At 40.6% G+C, this 6537-nt stretch overlaps 1 long non-coding RNA gene across 1 annotated transcript; it reads left to right on the top strand.

Moving 5' to 3' along the window:
- Positions 1-2092: 2092 nt before the first annotated feature.
- LOC116654009 lies at positions 2093-4983 on the top strand. The gene is made up of 3 exons (XR_004308762.1): positions 2093-2647; positions 3126-3242; positions 4349-4983. It is a non-coding gene; the product is annotated as an uncharacterized LOC116654009 (long non-coding RNA).
- The last annotated feature ends 1554 nt before the right edge of the window (positions 4984-6537 follow it).

Below are 6537 nucleotides of genomic sequence, written 5' to 3'. Positions count from 1 at the left end.
TTTCATTCAACACATCTGCCTGGCTAAACTCCTCTCATTTCTTTCTGATGAGTGGAATGGGCTTGGTTTTCCTTCTGATTTTGTGTGTTGTTTATGGGTTAGCGGTGGACTGGCTTATGTACTGCCTGGTAAAAAGTCCATCCACTCTTGTGACTATGAATAATGTTTTATCTGTTTGATATCTGTGACTTTTCTGCCAGGATGAGATTTATCCCAAGAGAATGGTTCAATCTGGGTCAGCTCTTGTTCAGATATCATACCTGTATCATACTACGTATTACTTTTCTCATTGCTCCTGGCTCTGCAAATGCTGAAGCTCTAAGCACAGGGAAAGAAAAGTAGTTCTCACTTGTGCCTTTCCAGGGCATTTGTCTGGCCAGGAGTGGTGTAGTGAGTAACTTCTGCAATTACTGTTGTAATGCCTGACAGTTCATCTAGTAACCAGAAACTTTGGTAATGATTATCTGTAGCAGTGTTGTTTCTGCCTTAATCCTGTGCTCAGGAACATGCTATGTTTCTTTCTTTTTGCTTTTGCTTTGGGTTTTTTTTTAGTTTATTTATACTTTTTTTTTTTTTTTTTTTTTTTTTTTTTTTTTTTTTGGCAGTTGATGTGTTTCGCTACGCTGGCAGCTTCTCAACAGGTCTCTCGTAGCTTTAATTGTATTACTCACTTCTACTCCTGAACATTGCGCTCCCAGCCGTTCTGCTCTTTTCACAACACACTTCCTGAAAAGAAGAAATTTCCAAAGCTGTCTCCTAATGCAGAATGACTGTCCCTTGTGTCTGGCTTACTCTCTCTTCATTGCATCATCTGCAGTACGCATGCTTTACAATTTTGTTTTTTCTCTTCATATTATAGCCTACATCTCCGGGACACCCACCAACTAACTGCCACCAACATGGCTGCTTCCCTTCTTCTGTGGGGATTTTTCTAGCAGGCAATAGATTTTTCAGCCATTAGACCTATACATCAGCACACAGAAATACTGAAATGCGTGCAACTCCAGTTTTATTTAGCCTTAGTGGGTCTTAATTTTGATAACCTAATGGCAGTGCTGGCTGATCTTGTTTAGCTGTCACAATCCCCAGTTTCTTGTGTAGGTAAATACCTAAAGTCTTTTCTTTCCTAACTCATAAGTGCATGTTGACTGTCACTATTTGACATTCAACAGCCATAGTTAAACCAATTGCCTGCTTAACTGTGTTTAGGGCACTTAATCTCTGCTGGAGAACTTGGGGATTTTCTCAAGTTCTTCTAACACTTCCATGCGTGCGTGAACACCCATTAGAAGCAAAGCCTGCTGCACCAGTTCCATGTTGTCTTGGCTCCCCGCAAACTCCCTCCAGATGTCCACACAGCCTCCTGCTCCCTAAAACTAATCAGAGCCTACAGCACACCACGTCCTGCTGCACAGAGCCCAACTGTTGCTTTTTGGCTCTTAATGGCCAATCCCTTTCCTCCCCGTGCCTCTGGTGCACTGCCCAATGCAGATAACAAATGCTTTGCTGCTGAACCATGTGGGTGTGAAGGCCCCTGGGCTCAATTAAACAGTGCAAGAGGCAGTAAATATACCATGTGGGCCAGTGCATTAAATCACTCAACACAGGGAAGAGTCGGATGTCGAGGAGGTTTGGGTTGGAGGTGGGCTATGTGAGCTTGCACCCATGCTGCAATTTAATACGTCTGCCACAAGTTAATGACAATTGTGATCAGGCAGGACGATGTCCCCTTTCTTCCTTCCTCTCCTGCTTTTATACGTTCCCAGCACTCTCCTCAATAAATTAATGCCTTTCACCCTCTCCTTCTTTTCCCATTTTGTTTTACTGCCTCCATGCTGTTCCTCTTTATTTCCAGTATTTTATTTCAAGGAGCCAGTTTGCAGTGCTCTCAGCCCATCTGCTGGCTTGGGTTCGAGCAAGGTCTGGAACAAGATGAGGAGGTTTGGAAGCCACGAGCTATTTATAGTGTATTTGTTCTTTCACATTGGCACAAAACTTTGTTTATAGTATCACCTGCGGTAGAAGCCAAGCCAGGGGACCACAGCTCACTTGATCTAAAATTGGCTTTATTTCTTGGGTTTCTTAACGTAGACCACATGTGTGTGCCTGCTACCCGCCAGCGTGTGGTTGCTGCTTGCACACGCGGAGCACAAACACTGAGTGCTCATGAGTGCACACATGAAGCTCCCGATGAGACGCTCCCACAGATGCTAAACAAAGCTGCAAGGAAAAGGGAGCTGTGTGTGTGCGTTGCCACTCTAGAAAGGAAAGGATCCCAAGAGAAATCTTGAACGAAAATTTTTCACTGCAATTTCTCCAGTCAGTTTTCATTTGCTCCAAGTAGTATTTTTTGCCTTGGGTTGGCCTGTTGAAAAACAATGATCATTTTTATTTTCCTTCTGCATTAAATATTTTTTTCCTTTCAAAACAAAACAACAATTTAAATCGAAACCCAGAGAAATCCGTCATTTTAAATTGCTGTTTTGACATAAAAGCATTTCATTTATTTTTCTAACCAAGAATTGACATTTTAATTTGAACCACGACAAAAATTTTTCATTTTCTTTCAAAGTATCAATTACAAATGAAAATATTTTCATTTCTTCTCCTCAGAAAGTCCGAATTTTTCATGCTTCCAAAATTGCAGGTATGTGGGTTTGTGATGTTTGTGCGTGCATAACTGTGGCATTGCGACCGTATAGTGAAGGGATGCATGCTGAGTATTTGCAGGTGTTACATAACATTTTGCAGAATATACTCTCCCGTCTGTAGAGTTCGGACATCCACATTTGAACAGTGACAGCAAGATGCGCGTACACATGTTGATTTTGTGCCAGTAATGTCTTCATGTACTTGTTTTTAGCTTTTGATTTTGAATGTGTTTTTAATGTGTATGGGCTGGCTGCAGTGTTGTCAGCAGTGTTTAAAATAACGGAGCGAGTCTGAGTAAGTCATAAGATTGGGGAAAATAATAGATTTTGTTTGGGTGGGGTTTTTTTTGTCCTCTTCCTTTTTTTTGCTTTTTTTCTTTAGACCGTCAGATTCTTGTTTTCAATCTGATCTTTACAACTTCGACAACAGAAGAGCAACATTTTCATTGTTAATGTATATTTCTGATTCTGCAGTGATCATTTGATTGTAAGAGCTGAGGTTTAAGAAAAGACATGAACTAAACAGCAGAACTGGCATTCAATTCTGGAAGCTGGTAAAAAAGTGTTTCTGTTTGCAGAGTAGATGTCTGGGTAAGTGCTTATAATACTGCGTAATCCTGATCTGTGTTTGTATGCATCTGTGGTAGGATAACTTAATGTTTTTGTGCTTTTACCAGGTTGCTTTGCTGAATGTATCTTTTAGACAGAGGAAAGTTTACTTTCTAGTCTAACTCAATCATTTAATCAGTTCTTAGTAAGTAGAGAGAAACTTTCAAAGCACGCAACCCATTCTGTCCCAGAATTAATCTCCTGTGACAGTAGAGGCCTTTTGGACCAGACACCTATTCGGAAGGCCATCTATTATTCAGGTTCACCGACTGCATGTGCTCAGGATATGTTGTCTGCTTACAATTTATATATATGTAGGGGTCCACAATGCAGTTCTGTTTGTACATGCAACATGAATGCAGATACTTGAAAATTCTGTGTCATATATGTTCAACACTCTTTTTTATTTTTAATGTAATTCTTTTCTTTAAAATAATGTTAGTATTTTAACTACTGAGCTGGTATAAAATGAGAAGTTGGGATGTCAGAATTTTCTGATGGACAACTACAGTGAGTTTTGTCTATTTTTACATTTACAGGTAGGTTGTGTACTTGTATGAATACGCTATATTTAATGGGAGTTCATGCAGTCAACACTCACTGTGGCCTGAATAAAAGGTATGCAACTAAAAAGACACTGGTTGTGTACCTGGCCACATTCTCATGTGCGAATAGTCATGTTAGCATTGGAGAGTCAGATCCCAAGTGAGCAAAGACCGGTGAAGTTCCACTGACTCCAGTTGACTCCTGATGCCTGCCAGGATGGCCTGTAGCCTGGAAAACATGCTTACCATGAGAGATTAGAAGGGATCTATTTGTTTCACTTGTAAAAGAGCTTAAGAAACGATTCAGTCATGTTCTATAATTACTTTTGCAAGGAGAAGATATGTGATATTACACTGATCTTTGGTTCAGCAGACAGCCATATAGAACTAGATCTGACAGCTAAACAATTCATACCTAATGTAAGGCACAGTTTTAAATTGTTCTAAATTTTTTTAATTCTTGACATTTGGGACATGTAGGCAGTAGACAGACAAATCTTGCATCACTCTGATCCTTTAAAATGCAACTGTATTGTTCCCTAGAGTGCTGTGGATTGGCTTGGAACAGTAAGGTCAGGATCTGAATGACAAGGAAGATCCACGACACGTGCCAGACCAGTGAAAGCTGAAAGAATCAGGCCCTGATTATCAAAGCTGAATGAGAGCCAAGCAAGGAAGAGCCTCAAGAATCGTTCAAAGATTATCAGATCAAGATCATAACATTGTACCAAAAGAGCCCTCAGTCCCCTCTGTGGGCACACACATGATGCACGTATGGATTTTATTTTATCCTGGGCTGCCACATGCATTTTCCAGCCTGGGAGATGCCTCTCAGGGTGCTCCTGATCACATTGTGAGCATGAGCTTGTGTGGAGGAGGGAAGCGGGGATTTATGCAGCATATATGGGAAACCCCCACAGGGCCCCTTTGCAGAACTCTGGCTTCCAGGCCGGCTGCCAAGCATTAACTACAATACTTGCGCTTGTTTTTGACAACAGCACGCAGGTTGTATTTCACCCTTTGCTATTTTGGTTTTGGAGTTATGGCAGAAATGTCTCTGGGTGCTGGCCTGGTATAAGCGGAGTGGGAGATTTACTCTTATTGTGTAATGTCACCTTTCAGTCGGTGCTTGCAGTGAAAATTATGGAGTGTCACTTGTTCTTTTTATTAAATTTCAAGGGTATGCACCTCTTGTGTGGGAAGTGTAACTCTGTCCTGCTTCTGCTTCGAGTGGTAGCCTCAGCTGTTGGGCACCTTTTAAAACATGAATTCGTCTTTTTTTTTTTCTTTCTTTCTCTGCTCTTTATCAAAAAGTTGAGACCAGCAGCAGCCGTTGCCATGCTCCGAACTGCTGCCTGCGATGATGGATGAGTTTGGCCCCAAAAGCATGGAGAGATACTGGACTCAGCACAACACAGATGTTGCAATGGAGCCAAATTAAGCTGTTGTGGGAATGTGCAAGTTGGGCCTTAGTCAGAGTATCTCATGCCTGCCTGCCTTGCTGAAAAGCAAGAGCGAAATATTAGCAGCTGACCTGATGGGATATACACTTGCCCAAAATATTCTGCTCCTGGCTGCAGATGAACCAGCATCTGATCTGCTGTGTGACTTTCCCCAGCATTTTTGGAGCAAAGGAGTACTCCAAAAGGAATCCTGATGTCTGCACCCTTCCTATCACTGATCTCCATAACTCACAGCACAGGAGATGATAGTCTAGAGATGCTAGCTCAGTCTTATTCCTTAAACCCAGGCTAGTATGCTACAGGAAACAGACCTCATCACTCTATGCTGCGGCGAATAGTTTTGATAGCTTCTGAGATAAAGATAATTACTAGTAATTAATCAATAGGTGTAGGATGTAATAGTGTTCATGACACAAATTGCATAATCTACACAAATGGTAAAGTCAACTGGCTAATGCTATTCTTCAAGCGGAACATGGAAACATTTAGAGACTTTTCCTCCCAACTCACTCCTCCAAAAAAAGATATCTGGGTGAGAGCTCTTGTATACTGTCATCCTAATAGAGGGAAAGAGGAAAAATGAGAAAAGGTAATGGAAAAGAGTGGAATCTGTAGACAGAGAAAACAGCATCAGAAAAAAAGAAATAAAGTTCTCAGTAGTGGTAAATGTGAAATGTAGTGAAGGAGGCAAAATATAAGGGGCAAAGGTATGAATATTCTTTTGTTTACCAGGCTTCTTGTAATCTTGAGATAGTAATCCATACGTTCTTGATTTTAATGTGAGGAGGTAGCCCAGGATTAAGTGGATAAAAGGCACAAATATGTCTTGCCATATTCCTTAAAAAACATTTTATTTTTCCTTGAAATTAAATGATAAAAGGGAGGAGGGACCATATCCTGACATTTCTCCTGCTGGAAAAGCCCAGTCCTGGGTTGTCAGACAGAACCTCCTGCTAGGATAGAACTAAACTGCAGCAGGAAGACAGGATCTAAAAATTGCCTTTAAAGCAATTCTTTCTGGTATCCAGCAATAGGATCAAACCATAGACTAATATCATTTCAGAAGGGTGGAAGTTAAAACTCAGTCCAATTGCCAAACACAAAAGTTTGCAAGAGACTGTGTAAATAGAAAAATACAAATGAGAATGTGCTAGCAGATATATATTCTTTTCTTTTTCCTTTCTTTCTTTCTTTCTTTCTTTCTTTCTTTCTTTCTTTCTTTCTTTCTTTCTTTCTTTCTTTCTTTCTTTCTTTCTTTCTTTCTTTCTT

This window comes from Coturnix japonica, chromosome 1, assembly GCF_001577835.2.
Source record: "Coturnix japonica isolate 7356 chromosome 1, Coturnix japonica 2.1, whole genome shotgun sequence".
Taxonomy (NCBI): Eukaryota; Metazoa; Chordata; class Aves; order Galliformes; family Phasianidae; genus Coturnix; species Coturnix japonica.
Note: the sequence above shows the minus strand (reverse complement) of the source record. Positions and strands in the feature narration are given on the sequence as shown.